Raw genomic sequence first — 17,913 nt, forward strand, 5'->3', positions numbered from 1 at the left:
CTATATTAAAATGTTTTTGGACAAAGGTCAAGTACAAACTACAGATATACAAAACATATAATCATTCAAAAAAGCCAAGAAAAATACAAATTAAATATACATAACAACTTAAATAATGAAAACCTCTTTTAGCTAAAAGAAGCTAAGTGTAAAGGTAATTATTTGCAACTTTGACTTTCTAAGTGAGATAAGCATTCGTTTCTTGAACTATCATTTTGCTATGATATGGTTTGAAGTTGAATTTGAGTTTTCATGAAAAATCTTAAATATGCTTGAAAATATTTTAGCTCTGATGCATACTATTTAATATTTCCAAAAGAAGTGTAATGTATTTAGAATTAGTGAACTTAAATAAGATAGATGCTAAACTGATTTGAACTCGAGTGAGAGCGGCACTGCCACTTGCGCTAATAAATGCAAATGTGGTTTCCATTAAAACTAAGTGATCCAAGTTATAAAAAAATATAAATGAAATCTTTGTTAAGCAGTGTGTCATATGGAACACAACTTTATGGTGTTTTAAAGAAGCTGATGCATGTTTTGAATTTTCATGAAAAAATGAAGAAACAGACATTCAGATGAGGACAGAGTGGCAGGCATTTTAGGACACGGCATGGCACCCCTCTATATATTTATATTTGGAATGCTATACATGTACCATAAATTTCTTCAGAGCTGTAACTTTCTAAATTTAATTAAAGATGGATTATGGATTATCTCTTTCAAAGCATTTTAATGACTTCACTAGATATTTTATTCTGTCTGAAAGGATTATTTCTTTACCATGACTCTCTTAAATTAAGGAATATATTAGTATTCTGATTTGTTAAAACGGACTGCCATAACTTGGATTTAAATAATGAAAAGTTTATATAAACGAAAAGCTAGACTTAAAGACAACTTCTGAAGGGCAGTATACACAAGACTATTGTGAATTTTGTATATCCATCATATTCAAAGTCAGCAAAAATATATATTGTACCATAGTAAATAAACTCAGAATTCAAAAACAAACCATAACAATTAAAGATTTGTATCCTTGTAACAGATGTCCTTCCTTCGATGGCGTCCATTTTTTACCCCCAAAAGCTGTGTTTGAAATATCAGATTATGGCATATTACCTGATTTTACGTCTTATGGCCAACATATGATAGTTTTATCATCCAGGACTTTGGGGGGTGACACCTCCTTCAATTGAGGTGAAAACTGTCTACATTCTTTATGTCAAATATATTGTCATATCTTGCATGAATAATTGTATTTCATCGTTTAAACATGTACTGACATATTAAAAGATTGTATTTAATGTAATCTGAATGATTAAAATGTGTACAGTGAATAATACATTCATTCACTGTACCAAAAATGAAGCATTCCACATGCTTATGCAATTTCCCATTTATTTTTCATTTACATGGTTTGTAATCTGCATACATATTTTTGTGTATTTTTAACTTTCAGTTTATGAATAACTATTGGGGCCGCGAGTGGCTCTAAAGCGCTCTCCGTTACGGATCACTGCCATCACACCTCTGTCTGCGTGGGTTCGAGTCTCGGATTCAGCCAATGTGGGTATGTGAGAAAGCTTGCCAGTAGCTTTTCGTGGGTCGGTGGTTCTTTCTGGGGTTTTCCCGGGTTCTTCCTCCACCATTAATACTGGCCGCCATGTATAGCCTATCATGTGCTGAGAAATGGCGTTAAACCCCATAACAACAACAACAACAATGAATAACTATTTGCTTTGAATTCTATGTTTGTATCAATATGTATATCCACATGTTTAGTCACAAACTTTAGGTTCAGGCTAAACAGGCTTTTATATATTCCCCATTTTTAATAGTAACTATCACAATAATTTATCTTAAAGTGGATTATCAATAATTTATAGTTGTTGCCAAACAGCTATCCATAAAAATCAAATTCGAATGGTTTATTGCCAGTCCTCAACTATTTTCTATATAGTTCGCAATTGAACGGTTTGTATACTGTTATATTTTCATATAATTTGTCAATAATGTGTTGATGTAAAAAAAGATAACCACACATTTCACATCTTTATGTTTTTGTCACAGGTGTGTATCATCAATAACCTTGGCATATCCATGCTGTGGCTAAAGAAATTTCCACATATTCCAGATATATACGGCTTGTCACCAGCATTTTCATTCGTGAGATTCTGCAATATATAGTTCTTGTTAAATGATTTACCCCAAATGCTATATTTGTGTTGTTTTATCGCCGGGGTGTTTCTTCGAATGCTTAGACAAATTAGCGTTCTGTGTATAAGCTTTGCCACAAATTTTACATGTGTATGGCTTATTACCAGTATGTGTCTTAGAGTGTCGAGTCAAATAGGAATTGACGCCAAACGATTTACCACAGATTTCACACTTGAATGGTTTGTCACCAGTATGCATCCGCATGTGATTTTTCAATCTCAAGTTGACGCTAAACGTTTTACCACACACTTCGCATTTGTATGGCTTGTCACCAGAGTGTATCCATAAATGTGTAGACAAGGCAGAACTATGGCGAAACATTTTGCCACATACTTTACATGTGTATGGTTTGTCATCAGTATGTGTTCTAATGTGTATAGTCAAAGAAGAGTTCATGCCAAACGATTTGCCACATAATTCACACTCGAATGGTTTGTCACCAGTATGTATTTTCATGTGACTGTTCACCCCCGATTTCTCTGTAAACCGTTTATCACATACGTTACATTTGTATGGTTTTTGACCAGTGTGTATCCTCAAGTGTTTGGTTAAGTTAGGCCGCTTTCTAAACAATTTCCCACAAAGTTCACATTTGAATGGCCTGTCACTAATGCGTATCATCTGGGGTTCCATTTCAGCGTACGCGAAAATGTTGTACAATTCAATTCATATTTGTATGGTGATCAACAGTTACATATTCGTTTGTGCATTGCACAGCAATGGATACGCCTTCTAGTGAGGTATGATATTAAACAAATTTCAATCGATTCAGCAACGGATCCTCACTGTCTGTTACATCATATAACAGATTATTTTATTGTTTCATCGGACTTCTACGAAAAGAACATGAGCACTTGTTTCAAAATTAAGATTGTTGGTATCAGGGGTTCAATTAGGCCTACGGCATTATTTAGAATTGATTTGATTGCATAAAAAAAGCCTGAGTCATCGTTGTTTTGCATCTGATATAACAGTTTTGTTCTTCACCAATTTTGACAAAATCTAAGTCCCGTGCGCAACTGATTTAAATTCATCAATGTTCAAATAAATGTAATCAGGACCTACAACGGGGGTGGGGCAACGGGGGATATATTATAACAGCCCATAAGGGGGCCTGGGCCGTACAACTCTTTTTAATTTTATAAAAGACAAACTTAGCTTGTACAAGAACTAGGAGAGGCCGGGTGTTTCTTACCCCAGGGCTCGTGATCGCTCTCTACGACCCTGAATGTAATTATTTTATCAAACGTACTATATAGGGTCACGGTAATTTTTGAGTAAGTAGATGATTCAGATTGTCAAATAGATCGTTGAATACATTTTCCTTGATTGAAGCTGTTAACCGCATATCCCAATAAGTTGTTTTTTTTTTCTTCTCCATTCTCTTAGACGATCCTACGCTTGGTGCTAAACAATATGGGAACTACTGCCGTTGTTTTCCATCGTTGCTCATATCTGACAGTTATATGGCAAAACTGTTTCAATATTCGTAGCAAAAAAGTATTCGTTTTGAAATCCTTACTTTATATCGTTGTTTAACTGTGATATTTATATTCTACCATTATATCAACATGGGTACTGGAAAAATCCTCATTTTTAAAATTCTTTTTCTCCAACTTTAATAAGTAAAATTTATCTACTAAATGAAACAACAATAAATATATATTTACGCTATGTTATTCAATGTATCCAACATCAATTTATTGTGCACCTTTGATTTTGTATGCAACTCCATCGGATGAATATGCAGTTTTCGTCCACACTTATGTTTAAGACTGATTTCCACTCGCTGTATAGTAAACCATTCCTTCCCATTTGGCATTCATACGTTAGTGTAATGTCGATAACACAAAAACATATCACTTATAATTAAAAGTCTGTGTGGTCGCATAAACGGGTTATATTTCTTATAACAACACATACCGGAAAACCACGAGAAAAGCTTTTAAACACAAGTTACTATTAACTTTCTTGTTTGATATATCTATTTTAATAAACATTATTCATTAATGTGGTATTTACTCTCAAACTCGGACCAGGCTGATCCTGTACAAATTACTGACTGATTCGGCACAACGTTCAAGCTGATTCGGACCGTGTGAAATATTATTCAGTTTAGTCCAGGATTTAAATGTGAGATTTAAATTTGTTTTTAGAGATGTTTTCTCATTATGTCCCAAGTACGTCGAGCAGTTCAAATATGCATTAAAGGCAACAAAGTCTCGTTAGTACGCGTGATAATGCGGTTGTTATATATAATGAAATAACGTAATCATGTTTATTTTGCATGTGAAATTTAGTAAAACTACTTTTTTTCAAACTTCTCGTTCAACTTTGTGCAAACTTTAAACATTTTATTTTATTGAGAAATAATTAAATTACGAACATTGACAAACAAGCACAAATAAAATTAATGACGGGAGTAGTACAACCGAGCTTTCAGAAACCGTCCGAATTCTGCGCATAAGACATGATGTTTATCTGAGTAGCGACCGTATTTCCTGAGTAGGCGTCAGTGATGCTTTTTACTGAGTTCAGTTAACATTCGTCAGTGGTTAGCAAATCTCCATAACATGTCTGATACTCAGTTTTGAAAAGTAAAGTCATCTGCAATGGTACACACGAAACAAACAGCCCGAAAGTTCACAGGATTTTAACACAGGACTGGAATAACAAATTACAAGTTTGTTTTAACTTTGTGCAAATACTGTGATTAACGAATATAAAATTACTCATAAATATAGAATCAAAAATTATAAGTCTACAAGAACATGGAAAAATGTGAACTATACTCACATGCTGCACGAGAAAATCAGGAATGGCACATATCAGAGAACTCTCGGAATTGGAGAAATATTTAGACACAAAGAGAATTGAGACAGAAGATGGAGCATTTAAAAAATCATTGTTACAAAAAGGAAAACAAAAATTGACATAAAGGATACCCTGTAGAAAAGAGACCATCAATGACAACGGTTTTGGTTGCTTGAGGAATAAGTAACCCAGATTTCAATAAACAAGCCAAAGCGCTCAATAGAAAGATAGGGCCTACATTCTAAGACCAAATGGGAACTCATCGATAGTACCCTATGGGAATATGGAAACAGGAGGGCAGATTGTCAATATTAAATAACCATCACGAATTCTGCGAAAATGTAAAAAAAAAATAATAAAAGAACAAGGGAACTACATATAAGAGACATACTCCTAGAAATTCCTCTAGAAACAATAGCGGAAATATTCAAAAGGAATTTTCAAATCAAGGTCGAGAAGGCAAGACTGGACACCCACCCCGGATTTCCCAGTTTGAGGAAAGTCTTTTTCTTACATGGATTCGTCGTAAAGGTTGCATCTACCATAGGAAGTGTAAAAAAAAACGGTGGGAAAGCGGGACACTCACAAAAGAAATGCCCAACATTACAACTAAGAGCAGAAGGGGCAACCCACATAAGCAGATTAACAATTTATCACAAACAGACAGCTAATAAACAACCACAAGTAAAATAAGCCGACCGGCGACTAACAAAACACGGGAAAACAGAAGCAGAACCGACAACAAGAAAAACAACACAGTCACGAAACAAGTCAACAGCAAAAATCGGAACAAACCCAGCATTACAATAGTGAAGAGCCCCAAACACACGGGAAAAAAAATAAAATAAAAAAAAGAAGAGCTGACATCACAAAATCCAGCGAGATGAGGAAAACAACACAAGTAGGAAACACAGCAAATGCAATACAAAATACTTAAAAAGCTTCAACGACATGGGCTGTAGAACAGGGAAAGGAACAACAACAACAACAAAGAAAATGAACAAAAGGCAAGAAGGTCCTTAAATCATGAAAATCAAAAAGAAGATCAATCAAAAACATCTGAAGAAAAAAGTGAAAGGAAAAGGAAGAAAGATTACTATAATCTTACGTACGACGAGGTATTAGAAAGAAAGAAAAAAAAAAAAAAACAGAATACGACAGTCGAGAGTTGGACCTTTTATCTGAAATTGTAATAAAATGAAAATAATTAGGAGGAAAAAAAAGATCCGCAAGGACAAACTATAAAAAAAAATCCGCAAGGACAAACTTTATACCAATCAATTACACATCCACACAAATATACAAAATATAAATATTGTAATTAAATCATTAAATAATACAAAAATCATAAGTCGCAAAGAATACAGCATACACTAGCACCTTTGGTACAGCAAACGTACTGAGCCTTCGGGTAATATTACAGTGGGGGGGGGTTTACTCACTTCGATGGTCTGAAAAGATCAGACAGGGAGATCCCCCCACCTCAAAAAGGCAAATCTCCATGAAATATCAGATTAATTTGCTCAATTATAGTGATGGTGCTATAACCCTTTGGCTTATTGGCTTCCGGTCAGCACCAATTCAGTCGATTTCGGGTTATAGAGGTCCATGGAATAAAGTCATCTCAGGATTGCTTTGGTTATTAGGTTGGAACCCTTTCTTATATAAAACTTCAAACGTCACATCATGCTTACATCCGCTCTATTTTTTCTAAATAAGATGCATCTAATGATTTGAAGAGCAGAACAAAAAGCGGCAGATACTTTTATTTCGTTAAGTACAGAAGCGGAGTTGATCAAATGGAAAAGTTGAAAAGCTGTACATTTTATAGATTTAATAAGTTATTAGGTTGAAGAGAAACAGCAATAAATAATGCGGCAACCACCATGTGGCGACATCTCAGATTTATTACCTATGATCCTTGGGCAACTTCTCAAGGCGCATTTGGGCGACTTCTCCGACCACCATGGGGCGACTTCTCCTGACACCTGGGATGAGGTCTTCCAGGGCGAGATCTCCATGGGGCGAGTTCTTCCAGGGCGAATTCTCCATGAGGCGAGTTCTCCCAGGACGAGTATTCCACTCTTCGTCGACCAGTATCCTAATTATCCTCTGGGGAAAAAAAATTACATAGAATCACGTGAGAGAAAATATAGAATGCAGGCCCTGGTGACAATGCAGAAATATAATATTTTTAAAGGTTCTAGTTTCGTCTGCCAAATTGTCAAGTCGGCGACAAGCGAAATGCTACCTGGCTGAAATATCTAGCCTTATTAAGTGTGTGTGTGTGTGTTGGATTTTGAATACAGCTTTTAACATGTTTTCAGTCATACTGCTACGATATCTGCAGTGTGGCAGTTTATAGTCATGTCTGTCTCTGGGGCGTCATGCTACAGACATGTAACACGATGTCCCACCCATATACATGACACATCTCACCTCTGTATGATTTCTAGTTTATGCTCAGCCAATTAGTGTATGTGGGAAAGCTTGACAGTAGCTTCCAGAGGGTCAGTGTTTCTTTCCGTGCTTTTCCTGCACCAAAAATGCTGACCGTCATGTACAGCCCATCATCAGCTGCAAATTGGAGTTAGATACCACAAAGGCAAAACTAAACCAACCCATATTAAGACATGGGTGAGTGGATGGCGTCCCTATCCAAATGACACAAAACAAATTAACTTTCTCAGATGTCTTTCATTCTTTATTGTCAGTGATATTCTTGCGCCAAATGCATTATGGGTGAAAAGTTACGAAATTTTATTTTAAAAAACGTTGTTTTATGCGAATATTTGAGTTTTTCACATTTTAGTCGTTTACAGCTTCACTGGTGCATTTCACACAGCTCCATTGCATGTGAATATGAGCTGTATCCCATGTTACAAATCGTGAACACTTCAAATGTGGAAAACATTATTCTAAGTTGAATTTTTGAAATCTTTACTGTTCTGAGTGAATCCACACATATTTTTCTTTGCCTATGTGTGTCTTTCTGTGGAATCGTAAAATCGAACTGACACAATGACAACGACAGATCTTATTAAAATAATTGTTATCTATGTTAGATTAATAAATGTTGTCGATAAGTTGACTGGTGTGTTGTTTACCCACATCATTATTCCTGTATGTAACAAACTATACCATCATGGAAAAGAAAGGCGGAACGAACAGTGTATCCGATTGTTTCAGTCATTTCAATTCACTATTAATTAGTATGGTCAAATACAGACTGGACTGTTTCACGACAAATTGGATCATATTTGTGCTTATTTCGACCATGCTCGCAAGAGAGAGAAATTATCCAACCCTTTTCTTTAACGGTAATTGATGACGGGCACTCATAAAAGATTCTCGATATTTTCATGCTATGACCATATTATAACCAAGTTTCACTCCAATCTATCTCAAACTGCAAGACGTGTTGCTTTCAAAAGAATGTGATTCACAGTATCAAAAGTCAAACTAAACTATGAAATAAGACATACGAAATCTTTGAGAGCAAAGTAATCTGCAAATATTTTTTTATTATTATTATCATAACCATAATATTACAAATTTGCGTGGCTATCCGGCAGAAAACCACATGACTAGTTGACTAGTTGTGGCGCCAGTACTGATACCATGTAAAAGTTCCAAACCTAAATAGTGTGATAATATCAATATAATTAGTGTCATAATATCAGTATCAAATAGTGTGATAGCTTCAATATCAAACAGTCTGATAATATCAATATATAATAGTGTGATAGCTTCAATATCAAACAGTCTGATAATATCAATATATAATAGTGTGATAGCTTCAATATCAAACAGTCTGATAATATCAATATATAATAGTGCGATGATAAGAATTTATTTATTCTTATGTGTGTCAATTTTCATGACCTTGATAGATTAATTGTGTGTTTCTGAACAAATGTTCTATGATGTTTATGGAAGCGTTTTCCTTATGAGTGTTAATTGTCATGACCTTGATATATTGTGTGTTTTTGGACAGGCATTCTATAACGTCCATGGAATAGTATACCTTATGAAGATAAAAATAACAAAGTATAGGGAAGAATGTTTATTCCATCAAATGATTTGCTTGACATTTTCAATACAAATTAATACACTAATAAAAATATTAACATCTCAATACAAAAAATGAAAACTGACCGTATATATATATATATATATATATATATATATATATATATATATATATATATATATATATATATATATATATATATATTATTAAATAATTTTATGAGATTAGTCAAATTTAAAAAAGTCATTAAAACTGTAGCTCCAAACTATAAATTTAAAGAGAATAACACATCATTGTAGTCATATACAAGGTTAAGCTAATGCAAACTATCAACTGCAATCTGACCACGTATAGAAAACAGGACCTACAGGTAAGGTAAGAAAGTAATGAGAAAAAAAAGATATGCAGGAATATAATAATCTTGCATAGTTTTGAACGATTATAATTTATACAAAGTTTTGTTGTAATCAATGTTAAAGTGAATCACTGGTTGCAGAAATATGATGCCATTGTATTATCAATGAATAAATCTATAAAGGTGTAATGTATATTTAATTTAAATTGTGTGCTTGATTTTGCCCTTGATTGATAGTAGTGGTAGGAATGTTTTCATAGATGTCTTTTGTCATGATTGTAGACTGCATTGTAAGACGATGGTCATTCGTGAACATCATAATTGACAAAGCTCTTCCACTTCAGTGCCTAACCTTGTTTATGATTTTGTGGAATTCTCTGATGCTTGAAATTGTATAATTCTTAGTAAGGCTGTTTAGTGCATTCTCTCTTTATTATTATCATTTATAAAAAAAAAAGTTCTTTAAAAATTAAAATACTCTTCTTAGTATTATTACCACCACCACCACCCTTATAATCACTTGACGTTGATTAGTGTTTTGTATAATTGTTGATGACACATTGTTTGGGGTATGTTTACCCTTATTTTTTAGTCATTTTGGAAAAGTCCGTTTAAAAAGAAATATTCCGTATAGCATCTGTGAATTGCAACAAGATGTGAAAAATACCGCCTACTTACCATTGTTTAATACGCATATCTGTCTCATGAGCCAAGCGTTACATATTCCATGCACTTAAAATGTATTGGTTCAAATTCATATCTATACAATGATTTACTTTTACAAATTGTTCCTATGATATTTAGTGTCAGTATACTATAACAAATTTGATTCTTGTAGTGTCTTTTGAACTCTGTTTTGGAAAGAGTGATGTTCCCATAGTGCAGTGATATGAAACACTTGTTCTCTTTAGTTAACTATACATGGCCTTTATCTTTTGGCATGCATCATTATTAAAAGACAATGATATTTTAAAAACAAATTCTATATTGATATAAACTAAAACCTGATCATACTTTGCTCATGAAAACTGTAACGTTTCTCACTATAGTAAATATTTAATTCTAAAATATGAATAATTAAAATGCAAGAGAGCACATTATAAATTTCGTTTATTGTAGAATTTTAATATATTGCAGAATCTTAGCCCTCTCTCTGTTTCTGTCCCTGTCTCTCTCCCCAGGAAATTTCTTCTAATATTACGAAGGTTATTGTGTGCACGTCGCTTCATACTGATACAAATATAGAAACTATTAGCAACAATTTAAAAAAGAGAGTGTGTGTGTGATTTGGATTTTTAACGTAGCTTTAATAATTTTTCAGTCATATCGCTACAATGTCTGCAGTGTGGCAGTTTATAGTGATGTCTAGCACTGGGGAATCATGCCACAGACATGTAGCATGATGTCCCACCCAGTCACATTATCCTGACAACAGACCGACCAGTCCTAACACTAAGCTCTTTAGTTCTGAGCGCCAAGCGAGGCAGCTGTTAGTACCAGCTCTTTGGTATGACTCGGCCAGGGATCGAACCCATGACCTGTCGCATTCGAGGCGGACGCTCTAACCACAAGGCTACCGGAGCGGTTAAAAAATAATGACTTAATTCCACAGCTGCAACTGTACCCAAAAAAAAATTACTGGGCAATCACATTTCACCTATTCCATATTATTAAAGCAAAAACCAAATGTATCACCTTAAAATAAACTGACTCGTCATTATCACATCTGTATCAGTCCATGCAATAGGTCATATTCGAGGTTTTATACAGAGTCCATCATACCCTAGAACGCACTTCAGTATTAATACAAAGTGTGTATAAATAAAGAACTAGTTCAAGATTTCAACTCGTGTTCACATTATGCATAATTAAGGGCCACTCACTCTTAAAACCGCCATATGTTCCCTTCGTTGGACATTATACATATCATTTAAGTGTGTGTGATTTGGATTTTTAACGTAGCTTTAAAAAAAAATCGCAGTCATATCACTCCGATGTATATACAGTGTGGCAGTTCATAGTGATGTCTAGCACTGAGGAATCATGCCGCAGACATGAAACATCATGTCCCACCCATTCACATTGTCCTGACACCAGGCCGACCAGACATAACACTAACCTCTTAATGCTGAGTACCTAGCGAGGCAGCTATTAGTATCATTTTTATAAGTCTTTGGTATGACTCGATCGGGATTCGAACCCGCGACCTTCCGCATCAGAGGCGGACGCTCTAACCACTAAGTCACCGGAGCTGTTGGGGTCTACATGTTATAAAGTTGTAAACTAGCCACGTTAAGTATTGTCTAGGCCTAAGTGTCTCTTTGTTAAAGTCATACAAATACAGAAGATGTTGACTCCAAAAAAGACAATCCTTCCCAAGTAGTTTTGAGGAGTAGCAATGGCATACAGACGGATGGATGACATACGTTAGACCATATTATTAAGTACTCTGATCGTTGATCAGTAGATTGACCAGTGTTAACTAATAAAAGTTTGATGTATATCAATTATAATGAAGGTTGACGCAAACAATTCAATGTTACTTTTCAAAAGAAATTATTTATTTTAAAGTAGACATTCCATACGCCAATTATAAATAACGGATATAGAATTCCAGAAGTACATGAAACTAGTCACATGCTTTACGCGAGATCGTTTTATTCATAGTAATGTGATTCTACATTCCGATATAGTTAATATAAGACCAGTCTTACATTCATATATCGTTGTATTCATAGTAATGTAATTTGGTTAACTGTGGATTGTGTCGTACATAAACTATTGAGACTGATTTCTACAGTTTTGATTTTCTGATTTTCACATCTCTTTCAGTTGAAGAATTGATCAACCATGGTGTAGTTAATAATAGTTAATTGTACTAGTGATAATAATATACAGTTAAATATAAGTAAGTGGTGAGTTTAGAATGCACCGGTTTACAATAGCAAGGCACTTGCTTGAACGTCATGACAAATCATAAGTTGCTGAAATGATATATGTTGGGGAAAAGAAGCCAAAGCGATTTACATATAAAAAATATATATTGTAAATATCTACTTCTAAGTGAGATGGTAAGAAAGCAACTAGACAGAATCTTCGTAAGACTTTGATTTTATTTTGAATACGGGAAATTTTATGCTCATTATCCCTTGAAATTGTATTATTTTCACTGGGGAAAATAAGGGGACAGCCAGTCTAAAGACTCACCACTGCGAGAAAGAGTAAGAATTATTTGTGCAATAAATAAACATCAATACAAAGCAGATTATATGATCTCAATATACTTGTCTAAAGGACAAAAGAAATTGTGAGAATTTACGTATAAGTGTAAAACATTATTTTATCCCCTTTTCCAGATATAAATTCTTTTCATACTATGTTGTTATTGTTGTTGTAGGGTTTAACGCCATTTTTCAGTACAAGATAGGCTATACATGGCGGCCAGTATAAATGGTGGAGGAAGAACCCGAGAAACCCCCGGAAAGAACCACCGACCCACAAGAAGCTACTGGCAAGCTTTCTCGCATAACCTCATTTGCCGAATCCGAGACTCGAACTCACGCAGCCAGAGGTGAGATGGCAGTGATCAGTAACGGTGAGCGCTTTAGACAACTCGGGGCCCCTTTCATACTATATATATATATATATATATATATATATATATATATATATATATATATATATATATATATATATATATATATCCTTTTTAAATTTATTCTCATTGTTATTTTTTTATCATGAAAATATTTATTTCATATACGGGTAGATGTATTTACATAAAGGCTATTAAATTCAAAGCTCTCTAGTTTCAAAGATCAATGCAGATCAGTTAAAGAAGTCTATAAATCAATTATAAACCTCAATTACTATTTGTTGATTAACAAGAATTGCTGACCTCTAATTCAATTGGAGACCACTAAAATGAACAAGAGCAGGGGGGGGGGGGCGAATCCGACATTTTGTCCAATCGTTATTTTGCTTAATTAATACTTTCTGCACTCAGCGGATCCGGTATCGTCAGCGCCGGTAAAAAAAAAAACGACGACGGTCCATCCTACACGACGGTGACGTCATCTGGTTTAATACACTTTCTGCGCGCCGATCCCAGTTTTGTCAGCGTCCGGTAAACACAGCGACGACCGCGTCGATGTCGATGTCATTACCCCCCCCCCCCCCCGCTGCTAAGGGGCTATTTACAATGAAAATTATTTACAACTAACCGAATATTTGGTCAAGTCCGATACGATATCGTGTCCGAGGATCATGTAAATTTATCGTTACAAATCCATGTGGGGTCGACTGAGCATGACTAAAAAAGTTTCGAAAACCATTAAAGTCCATGTCACCGCCGCACCATGTCTGCCAAATATTTCGTAGCGTGTGTGTATCAACGCCGTTGAATACAGCAAGAATATTACAGTTGTCTCTGATTACTTTTGGAATCTGAGTGTATCGTTGAGTGACATATATCACGTCGGTGTTTTTATGTCTGCCTCTGGAAAATATCCTAGCTGGGTTTTTTTGATTGTCTAACATAACATCATCGTACACGACTAGATTGTTAACGTCGCCATCAATATCATCAATGCCTGGTGCATCACTGATATCTGTAATAAACTCAATAACATTTTTTTCAGCGATCGCTGATGCATTCTCGTTAAAATCTTTCAACACCTCGTAGCATCGTTGATCATCTACGCTAGGGGCGATTAAATACAACTTATCCCACTTCATCCATCTCATTATTAAATTGAGTAACAATTGCGTCTTGCCGGATCCAGATGGTCCGATGATAATCATCCGGATCGAGTTTGGTAACGCTGCAACATGCTTAACTGGTTCTCTCGTTTTAGTCGTCGAAAAATCAATTATATTCATATCTCTATACATAAATTATGGATCTATATTGTGTGAAGTGTAGAGTGCGTACTGGCACAAATGATATGACAACCGTTACAACAAGAAATAACAGATCGGCACTTACTGGTAAGTGTGTACAATGCGGTACAAAGAAATTTAGATTTATTTCTGCTAGACCCGGGGATGTTTTAAAAAAAAGCGAGGAGGTGATATTGCAGCCAAGTTATCAAAACTCCCCGGAACACCGTGGGCAAAGTATCCAGGAGAAAAGCACCTCCCAGGATATAGCTACTGTGGCCCCGGAACACGATTAGATATCAGACTCGATGATCAAAATCAGCCCAAACCCGGTGAGTATCCAATAAACGCTATCGATAAGGCGTGTCATGCTCATGATGTTGCTTACTACAAAAGTAGCGATCTGCAACAGCGTCATATCGCGGATGTAAAATTAATTCACGCGTTAAATGCTATTCCTGATAAATCATTCAAAGAAAAATTGGCTTCATGGTTGGTAAAATCGGCTATGAAAGGTAAATTAATGATTGGAAGCGGAGCTTCTCGCGCTGGTAATTGAAAACGCTAGCGTTTATAATAACAACATGGAATCCATCTATTATTCTCCGAGAGGATACTGGAAGGGGAAGGCCGCAATTGGTAAACTCGCAAGCGCTGCAAAGGTAACAAAGGCCGTTGCGGCTAATTGGTTATCCAAACAGGCTATATGGCAAATCTATCTACCACCACCTAAACAAATCAACTTCTCACACTTTGATGTCAGCGTACCCAATGAAGTTCATCAGGCTGATATACTATTTCTGCCGCATGACAACGGTTACAAATACGCGCTAACCGTAGTTGATGTTGCGAGTCGATACAAACAAGCGGAGCCGTTAAAAACAAAGTCAGTAACTGAAGTAACCGATGCGTTTGAGCGGATTTACCGAAGGGGTCCTCTGCGCTGGCCAAATCTATTACAAGTTGATCTTGGTAGTGAATTTCGCGGCGCTGTTTTATCAACGCTGAAACATCATAGCGTCGCGATACGACGAGGTCATACTGCGCTACATCGTGATCAGGCAATTGTTGAACGATTCAATCGGACTCTTGCTGAACGGTTATTTGGGTATCAATACGCGAAGGAATTCATCCAAGAAAAACGATCTCGTGAATGGGTCAAAAGGTTGCCAGGCGTAATTTCAGCGTTAAATAACGAGATTACCCGAGCAATCAACATGAAGCCCAGCGACGCGATTAAAAAAAAAGTATATACCCGGAAGATCAAAAATAGATAGCGTTTCCAAGCCGATTCTCGGCGATGTCACTGTTAGATATCTGTATGAACCAGGAGAGCTTGAAGGCGGTAAAAAAAGAGCTACTGATCCTATTTGGAGTGTTACCACACATAACATATCAACGATAACACGATCAACTGGTAGACCACCGATCTATAGACTGGATTCAACTGCCCCACAGCGGGGGTTTACTCGCGAGTAACTACAAGTGATACCTGACGATACTCAATTGTCCCCACGTGGCCTTAACTAGCGCCGTTGCGTCTATTGCACTCAAGACAAGTTAACCTCACATTGTTTTTGACATGACCGAGACTGTTATCGATCCTGTCCACGGTAAATTGGCGAGCGTCTTTATCCGAATAACGCCAGCGCATTACACAATTGCAACTCGCGCAGTGATTATTCTGTTGTTGTCGTAACGCAATTATTAATTCGGCATCAATATCAAAACGCCGCTGTTTTTTTTTTTGTCCTGTTGGCGGTAACCCGAGAGTTTTCTATCAATGACGCTAGCATCAATAATGTCATCGTTGTCGGTGACTTTGTCACTGGCTTCGTCAATAACAATTCTTCGAAGCTGATTCATTCTCCGTACTCTGGACACTGCAAGATAGACTAGATTTGACCATTCGATGCGATTATCAACTATCCAAACAATTGTATCCGTCATAGTCAATCCTTGCGAGGAATGTATTGTCGTTGCGTATCCTAGCGTCCACGGGGATTTATCAGCACGTAGCGCGTCCTCGACGACGCTGATATCAACGAGCACAATATCATTCAGCACGAGAATTTGTTTTTTTGTCCCTGACGCTGTCGGGCCCGGGATTTCAGCTTCAATGTTCTGCCGCCGTGTGTCCGCGGGTCTATAACACAACGGCACTGGACGCGTTGGAAACTTTTCCTTATGCAACGCAAACAACTTCCGCTGAAGTGTGTCTCTGACTATCTTTCTACTCGCTACAATCAAATCGTTTGGTCTCCATGTTTCCCAGAATTCATTTAACGGCGTTTCCGGAATCACCTCGCGGATTATTTCACATTGAACTCTATCCGGCTGTAATCTGATTAATTTTTTAACCTCGCGCAGTTGTTCATCAAGTGTTCGGTAATCAGTATCGGTTTCTTCATAATAGTCCACAAAACCCCTTAACCAATCATGTGGACCCTCGCCGACAAATGGTGGTGGTTGGCCATGGTCGCCACACATGATTACCGCTGTATTCGCGCGCAGCAACCACTCAAGAAATATTTGTAAAGTATCTAACGAAACAGTACATATCTCATCCCAGATGATAACCTCAGGAATAAATTTTTCCCCCATTCGATCAGGAGTCCACTCACCGCCGCTGTATCGAAAAAAGCTGTGATAAGTAACGGCGTCAACATTTCGTTGTTTTATCTCTCGCGCTAGTCTATGGGTCGGTGTAAGCACGATTATACTTGCCCGCGTTCGAAATAATTCAATTGCCCGAGTCGTCTTTCCTGACCCGCCACAGCCGCTTAAATAAACTTTTATATCTACAAATTGGATCAGAACACGGTGGTGCATTAGACCATTCTGACAATTTATCACCGCGTAAGTAACTATTTTCAACGGTGACATCTGCTGACGGGGAATAATCGCGTCGTATTTCATTTTTAATTCTCCATATACCCCAACTCTCGTCCGGACTAGTAAACTCGGCTAAGTTTCCCTTGTACTTTACGTCTATATAAAATGAATCAACGGCTACTCTAACCGCGGTGTCGGGGAATCTATTTATCATCGAGAATAAATTGATAGCGGCGTAACCCAGCATAGACGCCCTCAAATGTGGATATGCCGGGCTGTCTCCATCGCTGTAGGTAACAACTGTACCCAACCTTGTTCCATTGGACAAGAAAGCTGTTTTGCAGTTCACGTATCTATTTTTTGCCACTGCGTCCTTGATTACGAAATCATATTCTGCGTCATCTATAATCAGCCGTGAGCAATATCGTTTGTAGTCGCAGTTTTTTCCACCTTGTGTGAACTTACCAATTATTCTTCTACCGAGATCTTTTCCCTCGCGGTTTCGTTGGTTGAATATCTTTTTGGACCATTCGATGATATATTCCTCGTCGGCATCAATCTGTGCTCTGGATTCGTCAATTATACTATCAAGACGTTCCGGTTCTGGTAACCAGACTTCAGTCTGCGCCCGGTATGATATAATCGCGTCACTGACAATTAACGAAACTAGCATGCTACAATCAATCATATACCGTAGCAGCGCTATTGGAAGCCATCTCTTTTCAGCCATGTGTCTACCGATCCAAATATAACAACAGCGATGAAGTCCTGCTGC

At 36.6% G+C, this 17,913-nt stretch overlaps 1 protein-coding gene across 1 annotated transcript in view; it reads right to left on the reverse strand.

The window, feature by feature from the left end:
* Positions 1-2,388: 2,388 nt before the first annotated feature.
* LOC149792836 (uncharacterized) overlaps positions 2,389-17,913 on the reverse strand; it is a 32,095-nt gene continuing 16,570 nt past the window's right edge. Inside the window, exons 2-3 of the mRNA XM_089971297.1 lie at positions 6,947-7,146; positions 2,389-4,884 (exon numbers count right to left, since the gene is read on the reverse strand). The gene's annotated coding sequence lies outside the window, so the exon portion shown is untranslated. The remainder of the gene's footprint in view (positions 4,885-6,946; positions 7,147-17,913) is intronic.

The sequence above is a fragment of the Sinohyriopsis cumingii genome, chromosome 9 (assembly GCF_028554795.1).
Source record: "Sinohyriopsis cumingii isolate HCF-2022 chromosome 9, ASM2855479v2, whole genome shotgun sequence".
Lineage (NCBI taxonomy): Eukaryota > Metazoa > Mollusca > Bivalvia > Unionida > Unionidae > Sinohyriopsis > Sinohyriopsis cumingii.